The 26,511-nt window shown below is 42.2% G+C and overlaps 1 long non-coding RNA gene across 1 annotated transcript; it reads right to left on the reverse strand.

The window, feature by feature from the left end:
• Window positions 1-12,551: 12,551 nt before the first annotated feature.
• Window positions 12,552-22,959, reverse strand: LOC140850635 (uncharacterized). The gene is made up of 4 exons (XR_012133586.1): window positions 22,801-22,959; window positions 19,631-19,827; window positions 19,157-19,321; window positions 12,552-14,900 (listed from the first exon to the last, which is right to left on the reverse strand). It is a non-coding gene; the product is annotated as an uncharacterized lncRNA (long non-coding RNA).
• Window positions 22,960-26,511: the final 3,552 nt, after the last annotated feature.

Genomic DNA, 26,511 nt, shown 5'->3' on the forward strand with positions numbered 1-26,511 from the left:
AGCGCACTGAACCACAGATCTCCCGTGCGTCCCCTCCGGAGAGGCCCCTCACTCTTCTCCACTGGGTGACTCTCCAACACGCCTGACGCACTCCAGGGTCGTGATTTCTGACCAGCACCTTTCTGGTCAAGTTCTGGTACTGACTGGGCTGCTGATGGGTGCTTCTTCTTGACGCCGGGCCTGGGTGATTTCTGTGCAGGCCATTATTCATCGCCTCTAGATTGTCTCTCCTGTCTTGCTTTACCTCTTTTGAAGTTGTGTTACTACCTGTCTGTATAACTCAGTCCAGCTCACACCTCTGGCATGACGCTAGGAAAGCAGCTGCACATAGTGAAGGAAAGCACACTTGTGAATATGCCCAAAGCCATTCGTGGCTTCATAGAGGTGTCACATTACCACCATCAGGCACGAAGTATGCAGGTGCCCAGTGAATGTTCTCCCAGACTCAGTGGGGATAACTCTCCCTAAGGATCATTTTCTGAAGCTTCATCAGGTTTCGGCAGTGATATCAGAAGAAATTAATGCCTCATGGTTACCACAGGGTGCACCCTAAAGAGTGGAGATTAAGAAAGCCAGGCGAATGTTGATAAGGTTATTCTTCATGTTTATGACGTTACCCTTCACAGCATTACCGCAATAGCAGCATATTAGCCACAACCTAAATTCCACCTGTAGGTTACAGGTTGACCTGTGGTTCATTAGCAAAAAGGAATACTTTTAAGCTTTTAAAAATTAAGGTTGATTTTTTTTTCTCAAGTGATGCAGTGTGATTTTTTTGGATGTGTTATTAAGTGAAAATAATAAAGGGCAGAAGAGTACATATAATATCTATCTTTTGTGTAAAAAAGGAACAGTGAGAACATATGTGTATTGTATATGCTGATATTTGCAAAAATAAACATAGACGGTATAAACCAGAATCTAAAGAAGAAAGTTACCCCTGGATGAGCAAAAAGTAGGGAGGCTGGGATGGGTCATAAACACTTCCTGAGTATAACTCTCGATACTGTTTTAACTTTAGAAATATACATATTCCATACACACTTTAAAATTTAAGCTAAAAGCATGAAAAAGAAAATTCATAAGTAGATTTTTTTTAAAAGAGAGAAATAAAGAAAGCTAACTATAAATCAAGTTGCCAAACTAATAACTGAAGAAAAATCAGATTATTCTCATAACCTTTGATCCGACTATTATAAATATGAGATACAAATATATATATTTGTAATATATATTTTTATATATAATTTGTAATATATTAGTGAAATACATTTGAAGGACAAAATAATAGCAAAATAGATCTTGACCTTTTTCACTGGGCTTGCTGTCATTCAAAATTTTCAAAACAGGGGTTTTGTCATTCAAAAACAGGGGTTGTGGGTTTGAATAAATAAGTAAATATATTGACAATGTTGGAAACCATTGTTCTCACTGAAACGTAGGAGAAGACAAAAACATGGAATCAGTAAAGGTGGGGAAAAATTCTGTGCTTTTGCTTGTGGATTGGAAAATAAATATAAAACTGCTTTAAAAAATAAAAGGTAATCACAATAAAAACCAACACAACAGTTCCATCTATTGAAAAAGCTCAGAAACGAAGATAACTCACTGCCGATTAGCTCACCTAGCCCCCAGATTCTGGTTTCCAAGTATATTTCTCATCAAAAGAACCAGGGCCCCCTAAAACAATTCCCGTTCATATTTGAGTCAGGGGAAATGTAATAATATGAGCTTGGAATATCTTACAGTGTTAGAAGACAGATCAGCAAAGAATGGTATAGAATGTTAACAGGACAAAAAAGCTGGCTTTCAGGGCTGCTGGGCAGAGTTTGAACAGTTTGAGCAACAAAAAGGGAAAGGGAGAATGCCGGCTAAAAATATAGAGGCAACTAAAGAATTTTTTAAAACCGGAATTATGCAATCCCAGTATAATAATTTTGATTCAGGTAAAGATTAGCCAATGTTAAAACTACTGGGCACTTCAAGAAGGTGAGCGTGAATCACCAGTGAGTGCAGAGTTGTTAAGAAAGTAAAGCAATATGAATCTAAAAATATCTACTGCTTTTTCTACAGAAGACATCTGTGAAATGAGCAAGATCCCTTTCAGCAGAATGATTGCAAAATAAATCACTATGGACCTTCATCCAGCGCTTGGCTTGGCACTGCCTGGCCTTTCTTTGTGTCGTGAACAAATTCATTCACATTTACATTTTTTGGCACAGTTTTCCCTCTTTCCACAGGTTCGCTTTAGTGTAGGAGCTCTGTGCTGAGGACATGGCTTCCCGGTGAGGCGTGACAGGGGGTCGCTCCTTCCTCTCCAGCAGCAGATGCTCGGTTTCCATGACCCTCAAGAGCAGGAAGGCCTGGTGATCTTCTCTTACGTTCTTGTTGGTGTTTCAGATCCCAACTTCTCCAGACTCTCTCAAAAATGATTTTTCTTCTTGCATTCATCTGGGTGTTCCTATTACTATCCCTCTCAGTAACAGGTATGCCCTGAAGCTTTCGATAGGTCCCATGTTTCACAGAGAGCTCAGGCCTGTGAACCCAGACCTCCTTTCCTCTTCAATTCCTGTCATTCTAAAGGGCAGCTCCAAAATCCATATGGGTGCACTGAGCAGAAGCCTCCATAAAAATTCTAGACCTCTGCGAGTCCATGTATCTTCATGGGAGTACACTTCCTTACCTGTGAATACAGTAGTCAAACCCGAAACATGATCCACGTCTGAAGTGTTCTTACAGTCAATTGTCTGACGTCTCTCAGGCTTCCTGCCTTGTCGGTGTCCTACCCACACTTCCTCCCCTTCATTAACATCACATGGAATCCTTCCCGTCGTCCCGTCGCCACAAGCTTGTTACCATTTCCTCATTGCGGTTCTCCCTACATCTGGATGGATGCTTGATGAAATTGGACAGTTAGTGACTTGATTGTTGCATTCTAATTCCCAGCTCCTTTCCAGTTATTTTTTGTTGACTCTGTTTGTGCTGAGAGCTCATAGTGTGCCTTCTAATTCAGTTTCTGATTCCAGAGAATAAACTTCTAATATTTCATCATTAAATGTGATGTGTGTGGTGGGTTAATAAATACTCTTTATTATGTTAAAGGAGAGCCTGTTCAGTCCTGGGATTCTAGGATATTTTATCATGAATTGCTTGTAAATTTTATCACATGATTTTCTATATGTGTTGAAGTGATTTTTCTCCTTTTTTCTGTTAATGTAGAAAATTGCTCCAATTATTTTCAAATATTGTACTAACTTCATGTTCCTAGAATAAATCCTTGATCACAATTAATCTTTTTTTATAGTTTTCTGAGTGCACATTTTTAAAGGGATTTTGAATCTATCTTTATGCAAAAGATTAACTTACTATTTACCTTCCTTATAATGTCCTTGATAGATTCTTCTAACAAAGCTTACTGGTCTCATAAAACAAGTTAAAAATGTTCTGTTTCCATTCTTTGAAAATGCATATGAGATTGGTATATTTCCTCCTTAAATATTTGTTTGAATTCACTAATAAAGTCATCAGGGAATTCAGCTTTCTGTGGAAAGTTCTAAAATTGTTGATTAAGTATCTTAATAGATACAGAATTGTTCAGTTTTTTATTTTTCTCATGTCAGTGTGGGTAAACTGCATTTTTATAGTGATTTGTCCATTTGATCTACAAACATACTATACAAAGTTTTTAGTAATATTCTCATAATATTTTCATATCTTCAAGATCTATCATGGTATACACTTACTTCTGTTATTTTTCTTTAGTTTCAATAGTTATCAATTGTATTAGTCTTCTCAAAGTACTGCCTTTTGGCTTTATTGGTATTTATTTTTTATTATATTAATTAATTTCTACTCTGATATATAATATTTTTTAAAATTTCAGCTTTAATTTTTTTAGTCATAATTGGCATATAAAATTGTAAGTTATTTAACATGTATGTTGTAGTGAAATGATATATGTATATATTGCAAAGAAGTTCCCGCATTCAATTAATCAACAAATTCATGATATGATTTGCAGTTATTTTTCCCATTCCGTAGGTTGCCTTTTCATTCTGTTGGTGGTTTTCTGTTCTGTACAGAAAACTTTGATTTTGATGTCGTCCTACTTGTTTATTTTTTGCTTTTAGTCTCAAATCCACATAAACATTGCCAAGACTGAAGTACCATAACCCTTAAATTTTCTTTTAGAAATGTTAGGGTTTCAGGTCTTATAATCAAGTTTTTCATCCATTTCGAGTTGATGTTTGTATATGCTGTACAATGCAGGCCCAGTTCCATTCTTTGGCATGTGGCTGCCCCATTTTCCCAACACCACCGAGGAGACTATACTTCCTGCATCATCTATTCTTGGCTTCTGGTCGTAAGTTAATTGACCATATATTTTTGGGTTTACTTTCGTGTTTTCCATTCTCTTTCACTTTTATCTCTGTGTGTGGGTGTTTTTTTGTCGATATTATATTAGATTTGATTATGAAAGCTTTGTAATAATCTTTGAAATCAAGAAGTGTGATGCATCCAGCTTTGTTCTTCCTTAGGACGGCTTTGGCTATTTGGCGTCTGCTGTGGTTCCATACAAATTTTAGGACTGTTTGTCCAATTTCTGTGAAAAATGCTGTGGAATTTTGAGAGAAAATGCAGGGTCGATAGATTGCTTTGGGTAGTATGGACATTTTAACAATATTAATTCTTCCAATCCATGAGCACTGAATATCTTTCCATTTATTGGTGTCTTCTGAACTGCATTAGTTCTTTGTTTTTACTTCATTTGGTTTTAATTTGATGTCCATTTCTAACTTTTTGAGATGAATGCTTAATGTATTGATTTTCAGTTCACCTTTCTAATGTGTGCTTTTAGAGGCTAAAAATATCCCTCCCTCAAAGTCCAGCTTCAGTGTAATCCACAATTTCTGATGCATACTATTTTAGGTATCATTTTGTTCTAAAGATTTTGTAATCTTTTTTAATGTCTTATTTGAATTGGCTTATTTAGAAATGTACATCTTAATAGCCAAATTTATGAAGACTTTTTTAATTTAGTGGCTTTTTGTTCACAGAGCATACTTACATAATTGAAGCCCTTTGAAACTGTTGAGACTTGCTTTATAAGCCAGTATATGGTTAATTGTTGTAAATGATCTTTGTTACCTTAAAAATTTTATGTTTTGCTATTTGGCCATACAATGCTCTATACATGTCAATCAAATAAAATTTCTTAATTATGTATTTCAAGTTTTCTTTATCCTTTTTTATTCCTGCTTATTCTATCACTTACTGAGATTTGTTTAAATATCCCCCCGAGTGTGGATTCCTCTGTTCCAAATTTAAGTTCTATCATTTTTTTGTTTTTACTTTATATATTTTAAGACTGTTTTGTTGCAATTAAGTCTAAAGCAATTTTACTTGACTGGTAATTGCATCTTTTTTCATCAGAAAGTGTATTTTTTTTTCAAATCTCCAGTTTTCTTTTGTCTTTTTTCCTTGTTATTGAATATTCTCTAATAGTCCTTCTAGATTCATTTTCCTTCTCTGTAGCTTAGAAAATTGATGGAATGGACTTGGTCAACCAGGCGTTGTGTTGTATTTGACCACTAGGTGCACCGGGGTGGGGGGTTGAGGCTGCCGCGAGCCGACCTGCAAGAGAGACAGCTCAGCAGGTCGCCTCTCTGCTCCGTTACTGCCGGACGCTGGGGGCCAGAGATGAGCTCTCCTGTACGAAGCTGCCAGTCACATTGCGCATCCCCCTCGGGCTGCTACTGCCATAGTCCCCTGCAAGTTCTGGCAACAGCGCTCTTCTCCTGCCCCTCTTTTGTTTTAAACTTTATCCCCTTTTTAAATTCCTTCAGCTGAAGAGTCTGAATTAGTGCACCGGTTTCTGAAAGCAGAACTCTTTTCCACTCTTCGTGTCTTTATAACCTAGATGTAAACTCCAGGAATCTAAAGATAGAATCCAATCTGGTGCTCAAATTACAGACCTGGATTTTCTAATTCCTATTGGAAAATCCTGTCCCAAAGCACCAGGTCTCTCTTGCATGTTCTGGACTAAATGTTCTACGTCTTGCTCAAATATGTTCTTTATCTGCAATTTCCTACCAAGCTAAATAACTTGTCCATAAAAAATCTGATAGATGTGACACAAATTCAGGACAGAAAAGATTTAAGGTTCGTGGAAGCCTAATTGTGATTCTCAGAATTTTTATCTCTACCCGAAGAAAAGTTCAAGAATGTTGTGATTTTTTTTTCCATCTGTACAGTTGTCTCCATCTGTACTGGGGTGTTTCTTCATCATGTTTCACTTGCAATACAGTTTCCTGGAATTCCAGCCTTATGCAGAGTCTCCTACTGATCTCCTTATCTTGAGAAGTCCCCTAGGCTTTAGCTCTTTTTTCCTTATTTATATGCTAAAAAGATAAACTGAAAGAATCCAATATTAGCAGATATCCCTGGAATGAAAACTAGCTTCTGTGTTAACTTACAGAAATTCCATTTTCAATTTGGTCAGATTTCTTTTTTCTTTTCTTTAATTCATTCATTTGGACAACATACTGTTGGTCACCGTAGGGTGGGGAGAAGGGGGGTGAGTGAAACAGGTGAAGGGGATGAAAAGGTACAATCTGCAAACTGTAAAATAAGTTACTGATAAGAATGAAAGTACAACATATAGATAGAATATATTCAATAATATGTAATTTCTTGGTATGATAACAGGGGAACTACATTTACTGTGGTGAGCATCTAATAACGTATATAATTATTGAATCACTGTGTTGTACATCTGAAAGTGGTATAATATTGTATGGCAACTTGATTCCAGTAAAAAATAAGTAAATAAATTGTTAATAGACAAATAGCTAAAAAAAGAAAGCAAATTATTTGGACTTAAATTATGTAAGCTAATGGTGTATTTTTGCTGTAGATAAACAAAATGATGTCTAGACATTTTAGATAGATGGACCCATCACTGCATCCACCGAGTCCCATTTCCTGCCTCAATGGATTCCCTTGAGGTTTGTCTCCATTCTATTGTATTATCTAGGAACACAGCAGAGTGATGGAATGTTACAATGTTTATGTTTGTGTGTGTTGGCATTTTCCAAATGGGTATTAAATAAATTGAAGAAATATCATTTCCAAGAACCCCTCCCAAAATTTACTTGGATAAAGATGCCGGTTTGCATGACGCTGTGGTCATTTGCTCCCACCCCCCCCATGAGAATGGAGTGGAGCAGTCAGTCAGCCCTGGACCATCCACACACAGGCCAATAAGCGATGCGAATCCACGTGCAGAGTGTCTGTTGAGGACCACTTGGCCTTGTGCCGGTTCTCTCAGGCTTCTGCTCAGAAGACAGGGTTCAACAACTCCGTAAGGAAAAAAGTGTTTTTTTTTTTCCTAATGAAAGTGATCCTTTTTTTTTCGTGACCTGGGGAAAATGGCTCACTGCAGCTTCCTGATCATGTATTCCTATTGCAGGGGTACTGATATGGAGAGGAGGAGGAATTGGTATTTCAAGTGGTTCGTCTCCAGCCCTGCGCTGCAGGAAAGAGGCTAATTGTTATAACAAAGAGCACAAGAGAAGTCCTGTCAAGATGACTTTTTGATGACAGTGTCCAATAAAGTTGAGTACATGGTTAGGAAAAATAAGATTCCTGGTTGCCTAAAGCCCCTGATATCAACATAGTCTTTGTCATCAATAGCATTAAATTATGTTCTATATAGCATATTTTTAAGAATAACTATTTGATGCCCATAGACATTTGGCAGCCCACTCAAGCTGTCCTTCCTACTCTGATTAATTTTTTTGTGTGATCAATCAGTACACATAGAGGCCTGAGCTCTGCCCTTCTCCAGTGGCTTGGAGAATCTCGTAAGCAATGTGCTTTGAGGTTCTCTCTTTATGTTACCCACCCTCTAAAGCGGGTGTTAATTTTTACCGCAGTTTTTGTCCATGGTGTTAGGTGTGTCCATTGGGTCTCGCTTCCCAGCAGCCCAGGGTTTAATGAAGCTTCGTGTTTCCTCTGTGGCTGCCCCACTCAGTCCTATGCCAACCTGTAATCCTTAAGATTCAAGGACACTTCAGGGCACCAGAAACTTCTCCTCAGGTGCTCCCAGCTGCATCAGCATGGGTCTATATACACTTGACCACCTACTACATCCCAGGTCCCTTACTATAGGAATATCCATGGTTCCTGAGCCGTTACTGCCACCTACACATTTACAGATATTTACTTGGTGACCTCACACAATCTCTGTAATCAAGGTGCCATCATTATTCACGGTTTTTGAAGATGAATAACATGAGGTACAGCAAGGGGGATTGACTCACCCGAGGTCACACAGCCAGTCAGGGCAGTGCTGGGACTCGGGCCCCAGGAAGGTGTCTCAGGGCTCTGTGTTCTTCACCACTGGACTCTGCTGCCCTCACATAGGCTACCACATTCTATCCTGATTTTAGAAGACTGTATGTGGGTTTCTATCCCAGTGTTAAAGCTGAAGACATGAAAACTCAGAGAGAGCGAATGAACTTCTTGCCTTCACACGTCCTTTAAGGGGCAGGTCGAGGCTTGAGTTTAGGTTTAACCCACACCAAAGAGCATGCATTTTAGCCCCACAATTTGAAATTAATGTTTGGTATTGACTGTATTCTGCCTTTAATGTCATTTATCTTTCAAGTAAATGTTAAAATTACTTAAATCTCACTATAAACCAGGTGTTATAGACAGAATGATAGACAACTCCCAGTCTCTGGACTCTAAATATCTGAAATGGAGCTATCACAGCCTCAACAAAGAATGGGGGTGCTGGCGCAGTGTAATTGTAGGAACCCTGTTTCTTAAGAGTGGTTTGTAGGATTCTGTAGCTGAGTCAACAGAAAGCAAACTGATGGGAAAGACAGGTCCATCTACCAGGCCTACCCAGCCTGTAAAATGGGGTTATACATTTCCCTGTTCATTTATTGAATGTATCAGCAAGAGTGGAGCTTTAAAAAATTTTTTGAAACCTCGGTTTAGGAATATTGTCCAGAAATCATTGTTTAGCTTCACATCTAATTGTGCTGGTTTTGAGGGCTTCCATGATTCCTGGCCGGAGCAGCCCTGGAGGCTGAGAGCCTGTCTTCCTGCCCTCCTTTCTCGCCGCCGGTCCGGTCCGGTATACATACATGCAGTGCAGAATGCTTTATAATTGCCCGAGGGGCCACCCTGTTTCACATCCGGGGCCTGTGACCCTGTTTGTCCTTCCAATGGTGTAGGAAAATGTGTCTGGGAAAATCCTCGTCATTGGGTAAAGACCAAGTCTGTGCTCGTTTCCCCAGCAAGACCCTCACGCTGCTTCAGGGGGGCTCCCCACTCTCTTCGCTGTACAATTTCTGGGCCTTGGGTTCCTTTCTATTATCGTATTCGTAATTGGTGAGGAATTCATGTATTTACATATCTGTCCTTCCTTGGTGATTGTGAGCTCAGTAGAGCAAGCCCTGTTAAGTTATTTAATATACTGTTTGGACTAGAAAAGCCAGTGGCTCTCAAGAACTTTTGAGTTTGGAAACCTCTATAAGACTTTAAATTTGCTCTGGACTGCAAATACCTGCACACAGTGGGGCCAGGTAGCCAGACAGGAGCACCCACCGTGCCCTGGGGCACAGGACAAGGTTTGGGGCAATGAGTCGGTCTGGGGCAGGAGAGACTGTGATGAGGTGACGCTGAGCCCACAGTTCCCCAGGAAGAGACGGGGAGGAACACATGAGGCAGAGACTGAAAATCAGCACCAAGGACAGAGACACGCGTGGGCTTTGAGAGGGCAAACCAAGGGGCCGGGCCAGGTGGGAGCCAGCACAGAGGGGAGCGATCGAGCAGAGGAGGTTCAGGGCGGGTCTGATCAGAACACACCGCTCATGCCAGCGCGCATCCCTATCGCTCGGGGAGCGTGTGCGTCGGGGTAGGTTGGACTGGCCTACAGGTCGGATTCACTACCGAAATCTCATTACTGAGAGGAGAGCTCTTTTTGCCTGTCAAAGGCCTTTGCAAAACCTGCCGTCACCTATGTCTGATGGGCTTTGGATCCCTTATGGCATCACTACATCCGTCTCTCTGGGAAATGCAGCGCACTATGTCCTGAATGAAAATGGAGGGATGGGTACCTTTTCTGAAGACTATAGCTGAAGCCATAGCTAAGGGATCACATAAATCAGATCCTGGGAAGAACATCTAAGATGAAACAGTGTACAGCCTCTTCAGGATTTGGAGAAAGGTTTTTGGCTTCTGCAGTAAAGGCCATTTCTGGTTTTCAATAGTGCTGTGTAAACATGGAAGATGCTTACGTTTTTTTTAAGGGTTTGGGCTAGTTTTATGAATGTAGGACATAGCAGGGGCACATATGTGAGCCATTTCAGTGTAGGAATGATGAGACAGTGCCAAACGAACCCATTTTATATGTATATAGGGGAGCTCTGCAACTCAGGATGGAAGCACATTTTCCCGTCTTACTGCCAATGTATGTGTTCGTTCTTGGAATGGATCTGCAATGGGACTGAGAAGACATGTGATTTAAGCCACTCCTCCTTCAGAAGAGGAGACCGAGGGCTGCTGACTCTATGTCACAGAAGCGCTGGACCTGGAATCAGAACACCTTGGGCATAACTCCAACCCTGCAGTTCACAAGATCTTTGATCACAGACAAGTTATTTGGTATCTTGGAGCCTCAGCTTCCTCCCTGAAAGGAGAAAGTATATCAAATCTCAGACACCTCTTCTAAGAAGGAAATAAAATGAGGAAAAATGTGAAGATGTGAAGATCTCCAGTATGGTCTGCAGCACGTGTAAGGGGCCTTGTGCCGGCCTCAGCCCCTGGAGGTAGAAGTGGACCAGCCCCATCACGGGTTTCCTACCTCCTTTCATCTCAGCTTTCTTCTTAGATCTCCAGGTGTTGGCCATGACCTGTTGTTTTAAGTATGGCATTGCCCCTATTGTATTTAAAATTGTTTTCTCCCATATGTGAATCTCCTCAGTCCTGGACTTGTCCTCTGAGCTCCTCTGCCCCCTTTCATGCGACGGGTAATAAGATCCTCAAGGTCGTTATTGAGAACATTCTCATATCATGTCATTAAAGAATAGATTAGGCTATTAATAAAAGTTGCTACTATTTATTAAGTCCTTATGTGCCAAACACTGAGCTGCTTTATCTAATTATCTTACTGAATTTTAATAGACTTGGAGACTGGACTTAAAGCACTTAGAGTAAAATTTACAGTGTCCAAATGTATGATGTGATGAAGAACAATGTAAAATATGCAATGCTTGCTCAGAACTCAAATATGGGTGAAATAGAAAAAAAACAAATAAATGGAATTACTTTCTTAGATCATTGTACTCTACTTGTAAAGCTAATTTGACTATTTCAATACACATTAAGATGTTTTCCTTGTAATGCTGGTTAAAATTATTTATACTGGAAAAATATTGGGCTGTTTAGAAAATAGTTTTCAGAATAAGCACATTTGGAGAACACTGGAGAGCTTTCTAAGAGGTAAGTTGCACATTGTACTGGTTGATAAAATAAGGACAATTTTGATTTTTATTGTTGAATGGGTGGCCTCAGCTTTAAAAAAAATGAGAGCACTGAAAATGCTACAAAAATGGAATATAACTGAAGGAATCAGAACCTGGAAATTCCCTGAGATACAGAACCCGGGGCACAGAGGGTAGCAGAAGATGCATTTATCCTTGTTTGTTGTATTATTTTGATATTATGTCCAGAGATGTAGAATGTGGCATCTGATGGAGGCTCAGGCACACATGAAGTCTGAGAACATCTGACCAGGGAAGGTGCCGTCCCAGGCCTCCTCCCGTGGTGGCGTGGAAGCAGAGGGAGCCTGGGAGGCTGGGGTTCCTCGGCACACCGCTGCTGATCATAAGTGGGCAGGAGCCTTTCCTGACTGATTCTTTAGGTAAGTGGACAATGAAAGATACACAGCCACTGAAACGTAAAAACACTTATTGTCCATATTGTCCTTTATATGCTAAAATAATGTTTCTAGAAACTCGACAATCAAACTACTTGCAGATGGCTGCAGAGGACGGTCTATTCCAAGCAGGGTTTCACAGGGACCAAGGCAGACCGGGCCAGGACCCCCGGTCGCAGGCGTCCAGGAAAGAAGTCTCTCTCTCTGGGCCTCTGGGCGAGATGCCCCTCGTGTGCGCCTGTCTCTTCCCAGCTCACCTCACCACAGGACAGTCTTCCATTTGAACTTTGTCTTGTGGCCATAACAGTCTTTGGAGAGATACTAGAATTTGCCAGGCTCTTACCTGACTCAGAGACTCGCATATGCTCTTTCTTGTGTTTTGGTTTTGTGTTTGTTTAAAATTTTTATTGTGAAATAATTACAGATTCACAAGACATTGCAAAAAAAACCCCACTGGGAGTCCCTGTGTACTCTTTTCTTCATACTGGATTTAATTATATATTAGGTAAAAACAGAAAATAGTAGAATATTAGAGCAGGAATCATTCTTTAAAGCAATGTTTATTCAACTTTAATTTGCATACAAATCATCTGGGGATCTTGTTAAAATGCAAATTATGATCCACTAGTTCTAGAGGGGAGCCTTGGACTCTGCATTTCTTTTTCCCTTTTCTTATTTTTAAGTTGAAGTATAGTTGACATATTAGTTTCTAGTGTACAACCCAGGATTTGACAATCATTACCCATTATTAAATGCTTGCCACGGTAAGTATAGTCACCATCTGTCACTATATAAATTATTAAAAATTATTGACTATATTCCCTGTGCTGTACTTTCATCCCTATGACTCATTAATTTTATAACTGGAAATTTATACCTCTTAATCCCCCTCACCTATTTCACCCATCACCCTCCACCTCTTCCTCTCAGGCAGCACAGGTTTGTTCTCTGCATAAGCTCTGAACTTTGTTTGAAACCCTCTGTCCTGCTCAGGCTGTGGCTGGTGCAGTCACGCCGTTCAGATCTTAGCATAAATGTAGGTCTTCGATTACCGCTGCCAACTCAGTGCCTTGATTATCTTATTTTCTTGGCATTTATTTCATGGTATAAGAATGCACTTAGCATATTCTTATCTGTTTTTCCCATTAGACTGTGAGCTTCCTGAGGTCAGGGACATTCCTGTCTCCCTTGCCCGATGGGTGCTGGAAAAATACATGCAGTAAGTCCTTAAACAGACGGCAACCATTGGTTATCAGAGTCACTTGGGAAATTCTCAGAAACGTGTAGCTCCTGGGGCCGACTCAGCGGTTCTGAATCAGGGGCCATGGCTCAGCGTGATCCCAGCTCAGCGGGCTGCCAGTCTCCCGGGAGCTTGTTAGGAAAATAAAATCCCAGGCCCTACCTTTGAGCTCCTGAATGAGAACCTACATTTTAACAAGATTTCTCGGTGATTCCTCCCCACACTATTAACAACTGTGAAACAGTGATGAAGGGTGTCTACTAAATAATCTCCCGGTGTTACTAAATCTCTGCCCTCCTGAGAACCGCTAATCAAGCACATGCCCAAATCAGTGTGAGTAAACACAGAAATCCTCCCCTCACCCCCGCCGCCCCTGCAGAACAGACATTATCGCAAAGAGCATTTATTCCTTCCATGCGGATTCATAAGGGTGCCCTCCCTGGTCGGGCTCCACGGTCAGCTCAGATAATGCAAAGTGAAATCAAACATTTCCTCCTCTTCAGGGGATTCGAATCTGTGAGTGGGAGACAGGATCACAGCAGCTGACAGCAAAGTGCTGGGCACCGCACAGGTGTGAGAGTCGGAGCTACCAGCAGAGGAAACCTTTCCTCCTGGGGCTGTATGAGCGCCAAGGCAAACTAACGTGGTGCAGACCTTGGCCCGTAGGAGGTGCGGGAGTGTCAGGCAGAGGTGTGCAGATGGCTGGGAACCGCCGTGGACAATCGTCAACGCGGTGGCAGACGTAGTGGGAGGCAGATACGAGGCTGCAAAGGCCCCCAGGACCAAAGGACTACGACAGAGCTTTCAGTCTGCCGTGTACACGCATCGCCCTCCAGGGGCCCAAAGCCCAGGTGTCTTGTCTGAGGGTTTCAGCCCCAGGCAGGTTCACCATGGGTTCACTGAGACTGAAGAATGACAACGGAATGTTCTTGGGGTAAAAGGGTTCATACCTGGCTTCACTGCTACAGCAGCAGGTCGAGCACTAGGATCCTGTCTGCACCCTGCAGTCTGCAGGTTCATGATCCGCCTCCATCTCTGCCTCCACCCAGACCATCGGGTGTAGCTCTTTACATAGTGACTCAGTCAGTAATTGCTCACTGTCCATGTGTGTGGGAGCAGCCTAGCAGGCCAATCACATCATCAAACAGTTAGAGTCGGGTGAGGATCCCGGCCACAGGAACTTCCATTTCCCCCACACCAGTAGAGGAGACTGATAAATAAAAGGGTGGTCAAATTATGGAAATTCCTCAATTATGCACTGATAGAGACCTCCAGAGGGCCTGTAGGCAGCCTGGAGACCTCAGCTGTGCTCTCAAAGTTACCTAGATGTCAAGAGGGTGAAGCAAAAAGGAGGGATTTTCAAGGTAGAGATTGCAACACATTTGAAGGCACAGACATGAGGCAAGGCTTCATTTTTTTTTAAGGAAAAGCAAGCATTTCCCAATGTTCATAGTAGGTGTAGGTGTGTGAGGTAGGTGAGAATCTGCCAGAACATGCAAGCCCTTAAATCTCATGCAAGGGAGCTCAAGTTGTACTGTGGTCAGTGGAAAACCCCAGATGATTTTAAGTAGGAAAGCATCGTGGTTGTATTTGAATTTTCAGCCTTGTTAAGAAAGAATTGCGGAAGAGCAGGTGAGCCGCGGAGATCAGATGGGAGGCAGTCTCGGGAGTCCGGGTGGGACACGATGGGAATGGCATCATGGAGGTCTAAGAAGGAAGCAAATATTAATCAAAACAGCTCTCAAAGCCTTTCTTTAGAGACGTTTTTTTCTCCACCTGATGTAATTCTCAGGAGGTCGGCTGCTGAATTTCTGAGCTCATGGAATAATTTACTAGAAGCATGAGTTAAAATGCAGTGAGGATGAGTGTGGGTGAACGGGCTGCTCACTGTCTATTCAGATACAAATGCAACAGGGGAAAAAGCAAGAAGAAAATCTAATGAAGAGAGAGAAAAAAATAAACAAACCAAGAGCAGACCCAGGGACTCCAGAAGCACATTAATGGGCTACCATTTAGTCTGAGACAGACACCCCAGGATGGCTCAGCCTATCAACTCACACAGCACGTCCAGAGTAACAGGTAATCCTGAGGACTGCAAGCCTCTCCAGGAAAAGAGTTAAATATATTCACCAAGGCAGGGCAGTGGCTTGTATTACTCCCTTTAAGCATGCTTTCCAAAAATAATTCAAACTAAAACTTATCCTGGCATGTGTAGGAACACATAGAAGGACACACAGTTCAGCAGGCCAGTGCCCCGGCTGGCTCACTTCCCCTCGAGCCTGATTCTGGATGGGAGCACGCTCTCTGGGAGCGGGTTCCCCCAAGAATGAGCTCCCTGTTGTACTGTGAGTGGGTAAGAGTGAAGCAGGTGCTGGCTGAGATGCCACAGCAGAAGCAAGGGTGCCTCCGGAGGGACCTGATGGGATCTCTGATTACAGTAATCGTGAGTGGCGTTGGGACGCAGCAGAGAGGGCTGTGCAAATACGGTGCCGCCAATGAAGAAACAGTCAAATTGCAGATTTTTAGCCTGAGGGTCAGAAAATAAAGACTGGTTGCATAGTTTTCATGCTTTCTCATGACATTCAGGGATATAACTGCTGAGTTAATTTCCTAAATTAGCAGAGTTTTAAAACTCTGGGCATGAAGTGGAGGTGACTAGTAACATGCGTGCACGTAGGGGAAGAGACACACTGAGAAAGATTCGGTGCTATAAAGAAATTGCCTCTTGGAAATTCCTATAGCTTAAGAAATCTGACATTTCTGGGAATGAAACTTTCCTCAAGACACTAATTATGAGAGTAAAAGAATAGAGATAAATTGCGAATCCAAGAGACGATTCGGACAGTCAATCTCCCTAAGAAGTCTTGTGAAAATGCAGATAGTGGACCTGAAGAATCCCAGGTTAGCCACAAGGGCCACACAAATACAGGCTGACTGTGTGCTGGGCCCTGTTGTCACACGCTGGCTAATTTATCCTTCCCTTACAAGGAAAGTGACATCAGCATTCCCATTTTACAGATGAAACTTACAGACCCATTTTACAGACCTTACACTGATGTGCTGAGGTCGTACGACTGGTCAATGGCAGAGCGGGTAGCCCAGCTCCAGGCACGAGCTCTGAGCAGCTCACCTAGATGATCCATCATGAGTTTCTAAACCTCAGTTAACAAGGGTCAAATGCAACAGGAGGGTGGGTGGGTGAAATAGGTGAAGGGGATAAAGAGGCACAAAATCTCAATCATGACATAAATCCGTCATGGAGATCAAAGTGCAGCACAGAGAACTGTATGTATGTGGCATGTATGTATGCCAATCTTTGTACAGTGATAGGCAGCAGCACACTTACTGTGGTGAGCATTTAATAATGTGGGTAACTGTTGAATCGCTGTGTTGTGGGTGCCAATATTGTATATCGACTATACTTCAATTATAAACCAATACAACCAAAATAAAAAAAAGCTGAAGTCAATGTTACAGTTCCGGTGTGCAGCTGGGAAGCAATGAGTGCCGGTAAACCCAGCTGTCATCAGACTAAGATCTCTGAAGAACGTCACTGCCATGCTCTGCCCCGGCAGGGGCCCCTTCACAGGTGCGCCTTCTCTGTGGGAGTGAGCGCGCACACCTGGCCCAGCCCCGGCTTGTCTTCCCTCCCCATCTGGCTACCACCTACCCAGGTGCAATCACTCAGGTCCTTACCCCTGCCCTCCCACCCTCTCCCTGAAGGCACTGCGGCCGTGCCCTGCGGCTCCCCCAGATGCCCTCACCCTGTACAGCTGCTCTCACTCACTGCCGCACTGGGACTGCTCCTGGCACAGGAAATAACCATGGTTTCTTGTTTCCTGGAATATAATACTGTGCTAGAACCTTGGTGGACACAAACAGTCCAATTCATAGGACTGTTCTGAGGATCGGCTGAGAAGGTGTGCTTTGTACACTGCCTAGCCAGCAAGTGGTGGTTCATTATTCATAGAAGTTTAATGATTTTGTCCACAAACCCTGTGTCTTGAAAATGACCAGAGAGTTTGGGCTGCATGGCCCCTCTCCAAGTCAGAGCTCTCATTCTCGTTTCTGCATTGATGGTGTTCGGTATCTCATCACCTGCTTAGAGGATGATTATAAAAATGTCACCTTATCCAGGCCGGGGCTGATCCTAGAATTTCTCCAGCTCTTCAACTCTCTATAATTGAAGGGTTACTGTGACCCATACACAGCTAAAGAACTGCAAGTGTGCCACCTCATTTAATATGCTCAAAGCTTATTATTAAACCCACAGTTTTACAGATGGAAAAAACTTGAATTGAAATTAGAATTAGTAACTTCCCCATTGCCACACAATTAGGAAGCAGGAAAGCTAGCATTCAAATAAAGACTTTTGAACTCTAAAACTGTGTTTTTCCAGGAAGTCAGGCTATCTTTCTTTGCCACATTAGTACTCACTCATTGTCCGTAACACCAGTAATTCCAGCTCAACCATGTGGGACAGTAGGTCTCTTTTAACCAAGAGAGATTTTCTGTGATAGCTTTTTAAAGGCAACATGGTTCAGCCTCTATATTAAAATGGACAGAGCCTGGGGAGATCATTCCAGCCCCAAATTCAGCATCTCTAGTTTCTTTCCCATAAGCCTGCCTTCCGAATCTGACTTGCTGAGCAGTCCAGTCCCGAAAGCGATGATTTGAGAATAATAGAGAACTGGGCAGATGCAGGTTTCCGGTCCTGCTCTCCACCCTGATTTCTTTTTAGTTCAGGTCCTTCGTGAGCTCCATTTAATAAACATTTCTGGAGGACTCATTCTGTGCCAAACTTCTGGAAACTAAGGTTACAAAGGTTAACAACATGGAGTGTACTTGCTGTAGGAGCTCTCGGTATAGTGAGGGCCTGATTGCAGAAACCAATGTGTTGCAAAATTGGATTTGTGAACAATGATTCTGCAAGATGCTTCTCTAAAGGGGGCTGCCACAGTCACACGCCTCTGGGAAATGATGCGTGCTATTAGCCAGCTTTTCCTTGCTATTTGTCGGGCATATTAGCTTATTAGATATCATGCACTGAGGAAATTCATTTTACTTTACTTATGTCTGGTTTTAGACACACATGCACACGAACTATGACTATAGAAACTTTATTTTTCCCCACACAACACTTAGTAAAATTCTATGAAATTAGAGTTCCTTCAAACACATTTCAGGGAATAGTAACCTAAAATATCTTGCCAGCCTCATAACCAATCTCTCTCTCCTCCTTTATCTAAGCAGTTTTCCATCCTTGTCAAGATTGTCTTCCTCAAAGATGGTCAGATTATGCAGGTTCTGTTATTTTTTTTAAATTTCCGATTAAGCAAACAAAAACAAACCACAGGGTCTGCCATCCTGCAGTCAATCCTTGTGCCTCACCAGAGCCTCCAGGGGCCAAGTCCTTTCTTTCCCCCAGTGTTGTGTTCTACTGTCCCTTTAACCACTTAAACTCAGTAAAGTGGTGGTCACTGTCACTGCCACCAAGGCCCAAAGCATGCCCACATCTGTGACGTGGGTCCCTTGGGCCTCCCCGTACTCTCCCACTGCCTCTGGAGGCTCCCCTGACTCGGCTACAGTTCAGGCCAAGCAGCCCCAGGAAGTCAGTCTCCATGTTTCCAAGGCAAGGCAACACCGCCCAGGCTGAGGCTCAGCACACTTGACCTGTCCTCTGTCACGCGGCAACACCCATGCCCTTCCTTACTGAGAGGGTAAGGCGACTGGGCGAGCGACACTGCTCCCCGGCCCCCCAGCTGCCTGCTGATCCAGCCTCTGTCCCGGGGCCTGAGGGCTCCTTCGCCCTGAGTGCCCGTCAGGATGAGTCCTGCCTTTGGGTGAGGCTCACTGTCTCCTGGCCTGGAGAACAAGTATCGTCCCTTCTCAGTGCCCAGATAACACAAACTGCAACCCTTTAACCTGTAAAATGAAAGGGACTTACATTAGGTTTAACAAACCTGAAATAATAACAGGAGTGTGATGGATGTAAGCCCTGATCAGGCCCCTGACTGGCTGTTGGCTCTGCCAAGGAGGCCCCTCTTCCTCCATCGCTGCACAATGACCCTGCCGTCCAGCCCGAGTCTCTCAGGCAACAGCCAGAAAACACCTCCCAGGCTGGGAACCTGCCAGTGAGATAGTGGGTTAAACGTCGCTGTGCAGAGAACCAAGTCCAGGAATGGGCAGACCTCCTTTGGGAGGCAAGGGAGACTTCTGTTACTAAATAACGATCGGATCTTTCCTTCTCAAAGTACACATCAGACAGCTCGTCCTCAATGGGAAAGTTTAAGCTAGAGCTTGAACACTTAGTAACATTAATGCTGGGGCAGAAGAAAGAACTCAGAGCTCTCGGTCCAAAGAGGTTAGATCTCGGCACCAGTAAGAGCCAGACCGGGGCTTAGATGTGGGTGTGTGGGTCTAGTGTGCTCACTCACCACCGCCGCCCTCTCCAAGGTCACTGTGAGTCAGGGCCACAGGGGATGCAGCCGAGCGGGCAGGTGGACCAAGATCCGAGCAGGCTGTGGGGAGCCAATGAAACAAAAGGCCATTTTCTTGAGAGCCAGCTCAGCGCAATTTTTCACAGAGTGACTTGTTTAGACACCTGGTTTTGCTTGTGTGGCTGTATGTTGCACTGCAAGGAGAAAAAGAAAGAGGGAGAGGAATGGATTGGAAATGTCAGGGACCTGTTTTAATGTAAATTCTCCATATGTTTGGTAAGACATATTGACTTCTAAGCAATGGTGTACTTTTGACTTGATATATATTGACTTAGACCTAGTGGGACTTATTGACTGTTTGCAGTAAATACTCTGTGAAATGTTTTTTTCATTTAGCTAAAAATAAAGCTCAGCTTTCAGCAAGTTTTTTTTCTCCCTTTTGAACAGAAAACTTTGTTGATCATGGTGCCTATTCTCAAAATTGATCTGAAACCATCAGCTTTATGTATATATTTATTCATTAGTTTTTCATTTTTAATGTATAGGTTTTTTAGAAAAGGTTGTGATAGGTTTATTTTAAACTTTTTTTATTGAAGTATCATTGATATACAATCTTACATTAGTTTCAAGTATACAACACAGCGGTTCAACAGTTACCCGTATTATTAAACCCTCATCCCCCACTAGTGCGGTTACTGTCTGTCAACATAGGAAGATGGCGCAAAATCATTGGCTGTATTTGCCATTCTGTACTGCCATCCCTGTGACCAATTTATATTATAATTGAGAATTTTTGTGCCCGTTATGCCCCTCCCCCCCACCCTACCTTCTCCCCCCCACCCTACCTTCTCCCCCATGGTAAACACCAGTCACTTTTCAGTGTCTATGAGTCTACTGCTATTTTGTTTTTAGATTCCACAGAGAAGTAATATAACACAAAAACATCAGTTTTAAGTGTGTATAATCTGAAGACCTGAAGGAAAAAAAACCTTATTTTAAAAAACTGATAGTGCTAATGTAGAAACGAATATGCTACTTTTCACACCATATTGTTGTAAATAAAAATTATGCTTAGTATTATCTCAACTATATAAAATTAGCAAATACAAATAGATGTAAAAATGTTTGGAAAATGTGGATCAACCTTCATATTCATCAGAATTATTCTCTAGTTAGTTTCCAATTCATAAAGAAATATTTAAACAGGATCTTGGCTTACTCCCAAGATGTGTTTCCATTGAAATGGTTTTATTTGTCCTCAGACAACATGAACCGACTCTTTCACTTCCATTCATACTGTATTACTTGCAAAAAGACTGTATTTTCTACAATGAAATAAGGCTGCATTTTTTCCAAGTTTATGTAATCATAATACTCTGTTTCTGATGTTGAATAGACAAGTAATAAATTACTATATTTAAATTAACACACTGGGAATTGGTCTAGTGACCATGAAAAAGATACTTTATTCTCTATGCCAGCATAATTCAAACTCATGTCCCAGGAAAACCACAATTATTAGGTCAAGATACTTTTGTTATTGTTGCCAAGTAGCTAAAATTACATAAATTTGTGAATTTAAAAGGTCTTCTCAATATCAGTGTGTTAATAGAAACTGAATAGTAGAATAATGGATAATACTTTTTTTCTGCTACTGATCTGAGCAGTCTAAATTTTGCTTAACCTCATTGATTTAAGTAGAGTCATTTTTAAATAAGATTGTTTTTAAAATCCGTTAATACCTTACATTTTAATTCAGAGATATCTAAGAGACTCTTTAGTATGGTTTGTTGACATTATGTCACTGAACTGCATGTAACATTTATAGATCCCTGAGCCAGAACAGGGTTTTACCTGCATGTGTGTAATACAGCCTGTTTCCCTGACTGCTGTGGGGACACAGGTCAGCCTATAAAACGTCCTTGCAGCTCCGAACGAGCAGGGAGCTAGCATGAGATTCCCTCCTCCTATACACAAAGGACTGTGTAGGGGTTTTCTGGGAGACTGCTGTCTGCACCATACCCGACCTGCTCTACTCCGCTCCGCATCACAGAAACCCTCTCTGCCAGGAGGCCTTGCCCCCGGCCTCCCACCGGGGCTGTGCAGGAGGAGTTTGTAGGCTGAAGGACGGGAGAATGTGGCCCTTCCTCTGCCCCTGCCTGGGTCTTCTATGGAAGAGGCTGCCGTCCTCCTCTAGGGCCCCCAGGTGGGACGGGCGGCCCCACTGTAGCCCAGTGCAGCTCCCCCAGGCCTTAGCAGGCGGCTCCCGCCTGCCACCTCCACGCTCAGTGACAGTGGCTTCCTCCTCTGTCAACGGACAGGTCCCCCTCTGCCTCCTCAGGTCTCCCAGCACCACCCGACCAAGTTTCTGCACTAAATGTCTTGTATTGGCAGTACCTAGATTGGTTTCTTTTTTCCTGGTTAGCCCCTGACAGACACAGTGGTCATTTGTGTTGCATTCCACCAACCCCTAGAAATCTAGCCATATTATTTTCTTCTGAATTTATGAACTTTCTGAATTTATGGTTGGTATCTTCGGTATTTGTATCGGTTATTTCCAGCCTACTGTTTGTTGAGCAGCACGTTGCAGCAGGCACAGTGGTGGGGGTCCCCCAGCCTGTCCCCTCTCATCTCATTCTCTATGCCAGAATGGTTCTCTACCCCTGCTGGTTTTCTTTCAGATCACCACACACATTGCTTTTACCCCAGTGCGTTCACACGGGCTGTTCCCTGCGTGGAACGGCTCCCCCAGCCTGACTCCCCGGTATCCTGAATTAAACACCGCTTTTCTGAGGAGCCTTCCCTGACCCCTGACGTTTCCAAGCTGTACACTCTCATTCCACCACTTAGCCCCTCCTCAGAGTACATAGACAAGTAACGAAATGTTAGAATTGGAGGTCAATGCACCTGGGACCAGATCCACGCAGTTTTAACCTCTGTGCCCCCCCGTACCTGTGAAGCATCTTACACATACAAAAATGGGTGGTCGATAATATTTGCTGAATAAACAATTTCATTTAGTCTTCTCAACATCCCTTTAAGATTGAAGTTATTTTCCCTACTTTATTAATTTTATTAGATTCATTCTGCAGGTTGTTAGACAGCATGCGTTGTTTCAGATGCTGAGCACAAAGCAATGATCACAACACACAAGAATCCTTCCCTACCTAAAATGCACAATCCAGTCCGGAGCATACACAGTGAACAGCAAAACACGTAACATTCCAGAGGGTAAGTAACGTCGGAAGCGAATCAGGGAAGTGGTCCAGGGAATGCTCTGTAAGGACACCAGGCTGTTTTGAATAGGATGTTTGGGAAGACCTGTTTGATACTGAACTTGTCAGCCCATAACTAAAGGAGATGAGACGGTACACCGAATAGATGGAAGGGACAAAGAGTTCCAGGAGAAGGAAACTTCATTAGTTTTAGAGATAAGAAAAATGAAGTTCAAAGAGTTGAAACAAATTTCATGAGGTCATGAGATAATTTGTGACCAGGTCCACATGACCCCAAGCCTGTGTCCTGCTTAATGCATTCCAGATTCACATTCCAGTGTCCGGGATATAAACCATTACGAAGTGTTCGCCGTAACTTACTGCAAATAGAACCATTTGGCCAAGCTCCATGTACTCCGTTCCCCGTGCTAACTATATTTCACAAGAGAAGCAGCAGGTGGATATGGCATTCAAGATAGAATTCAGCTTCTGATTTCAGGCCATTTCAGCTAAAAAACTTATTTTGTAGGAGTTTGTTAGCAGTGGGGTTATGACACCAACAATGATAAAGCAAACTGTGGCTATTGAGTTCCAGAGAAGCACTGAATCTGTCCTGTTGCAGAGCTGGGTCAGACCCTCACCATTTATCATGAATGGGGGAACAGAGGGCTCCGTGCTGGATCTATGAATGTCTCAATGCCGTGAAAACAACTTAAACTCATATGTCACCTTCACACACAGAGGCATTACTGGGCCATCAAAATGATGCGTTTGAAGCCCTGACTAGTGAGAAGCTTGTGCTTAGTTCTCTGTCTTTTAAGTTAAGTGTGACATTTCTTTAAATTCTTTTGATGTTGTAAGAACTGCTAATGAAGACAGATGACACAGAAGGCCTCTGCAGGCTCAGACCCGGCAGCGTGCGTCCAGTCGCCCAGTTGGAGAGGTCATTTGTTCAAGAATAGCGCAGTGACTACTCTTGAGATGACCTTTCCTCCCCTGTCCTTGAGCCTCAAGATAAAAGAAAACACCCAACTTAGATAGAATGAAGTTGCAGGCGGGCCGGCGTGGAGCTTTCAGACCAGCTCCAGTGTGGATACTGACCCAAGTGTCATTCCACAAGACCCCACCTGTATTATTTAAATTTGAGAGTTAATGCAAAACTGATGGCCCGTGTTCCGCACGGTAGTTATTATGTGACATAGGTTAGATCTGTGGCAAAGGGTGACCCTGATGTATGCACTTTCTGATTACATTTGACATTATGTAGGAAAAGTTTAGGAGAAAAACCACAAGACACTGGAACTAAGAGAGAGAAATTGGGTGTTTGCTCTACCCCAGTAAATAACATCATGCTTAAGGCCACGAGGTAACCCACTGGACTTACTTATTTATTGTTTTCTTTGGTAATTACGAGATTAGAGCAGATGAACCAAAATTCCCCTTCAGATTAGAATAAAATCGCACAGGTCTCTGACCTGCTTGTGTCCCGTGGCTTACAGCATCTGCAGGAAAGGCAGTATGAAGCTCTCGGGACAGTCTAACAGACTTTCTCCATCCATCACACAGAGCATATTACATCTGGGAAAGGGCAGCATTTCAATGCCAAATAGCGTTCGATTCCATTGATAAGACTATCCAGGCTAGCGAAAAAGCAGTAATATTTCCTTGGATAACCCAGATTGGTTTTTTTTTTCTCCCCTAATTTTGATAAAGCAAGAAATAAAATTTATATTAAATATTAACATCAATGAAATAAGATCAAGCTCCTTTCAGAGCCAAGATTAAAAATCTAATGGGACTTTGTCTTCTCACTTTTCATTCAAAATTTCTAACTTTTAAAAAACCTGTCTGTATTAATGAGGTTGGAAACTTCGGGTGCATTCACGTTTTACCTGGGAGCTCTGCTTTCCTATGATGCTGTTATGCAGGTCATTTGACAGACCTGTGGATACTTTTGTGCATTTTGATTATCCCCTCTTCTTACAGCACCCTACTTCCTGCTCTGTGATACTCGTGCCACATTAAACCCTTCAAAGGAAAGGAACTCTGAGACATTATTTTCCCTTCCTCGAGAGCCCCATGAAAATAGGAGCTGCAGGAATGTGGACTCGCCCTTTGGGAATTCTGTCCCGAATGATGGGTACTCATTAGCATCTGTCCTTCTTTGCTCTCAGTAGCTTTAATTATGGAGAGTTAAATGTGGCTGTGCAACTTCAGTGTGCTTTATAAATTATGTCACTGACAGCAGGTTGATCTGCCTAATATACAAAGCAATCTTCCAGAAAGAGAAAGAATATGGGAAAAAAAGGTGAGTGCTACTGTAGAAAAATGGGTGAGAGGTATGAACACATGTTTTATAGAAAAAGCAAGGTCATTGACCTTAGTCATATAAAAGATGCTTATACTTGGTAATAGATAGATGAAATTTTAAAATACAGTGATATGTGATTTTTTCATTCAATACATTTATAAAATCTAAAAGTGAATAGCACACTTTGTTGTTGAGAACATAGGGAAATAGTGTCGGTGGAAATGCAAAATGATGTAACGTCTCCAATGGCGGTGTGATATTCATTACATTTATCCGTGTGTTTACCTCTTCATCTAAGCAATTCCACTTTGAGAATTTATTACAAGGCATATGTGTAGGCATATATGCACAGAAAGCTTATTTGTCATGGCAAAAGGTGGAGACATTCCAAATGTTTATGATAAGGGTAAGTTGAATAAATTCTGGTAGAGCACATAAGGGGGAATAGGCAGCCATGAAAAGGACTGAGGGGTACCTCTCTGTGACACCATGAGTGGCACCTGCATATAGTGGGGAGGGGGGACATAGTGTAGAAAAATGTGTATCTTAATTACAAATGAATGAAATAATTTTCTATTGCTAATTTAAGAAAGTGTGTGTAGTGTTTCTACACACATACACACAATATGTTTGCATTTTCAAGAAAAAAGAACATAAGCCATAAAATTTAACAGATTACTTTTGTGGAAGAAGAGTAGAAGTGAGAGGAATAGAGGCTAGAATTCTCTGAATACACAGTGTTTGATGGGATTTTGCTTTATAAGCATGTGAGTATTTTACATAATTATAAAATAAAATATCCAAAAAATAAGGAAAATGAAACAAACACGAGTCTCAAGTGGGTGATATAATTAAATTAAGAAGAATAATTTCAAAATATGTAAAGCGCCATCATTGACATCCCAGTGGGTTATGCCACATGGAAAAAGGGAACAGCACACAAAATGAACCAAAAATGTTACCTGACTTGGTGGCCATACTGTCGAAGGTGGTTGGCATCATTATCCTGAGACTGTTGAGTCCATATTATGAGGGAAAGTATCAAGATAGAGCAATTATGAGTAACTGTGTTGGTGTTATTAGGAACCGGTAAGAGAGAAGGTTACGATCACGCCAAGACTAGGCAAGAGATAAGGTCACTGGGGCTAAGTAAATATTATGAAGTCCTGAACTTAAACTGGAAGCAAGTGCGACATGAACTAGTGATGCATTTTAACTAATGATCACCACCAACAAAAAGTGACCAAATTAGCATATGTGATTGCAACTCCTGATGAAGTAACAGGTCTAGACAGGATCACCAGTGGCCGCCAATATCTGCTAAATATTGTGTGTTTTCTCGTGGACACATA

Source organism: Manis javanica, chromosome 7, assembly GCF_040802235.1.
Source record: "Manis javanica isolate MJ-LG chromosome 7, MJ_LKY, whole genome shotgun sequence".
NCBI classification, from domain to species: domain Eukaryota; kingdom Metazoa; phylum Chordata; class Mammalia; order Pholidota; family Manidae; genus Manis; species Manis javanica.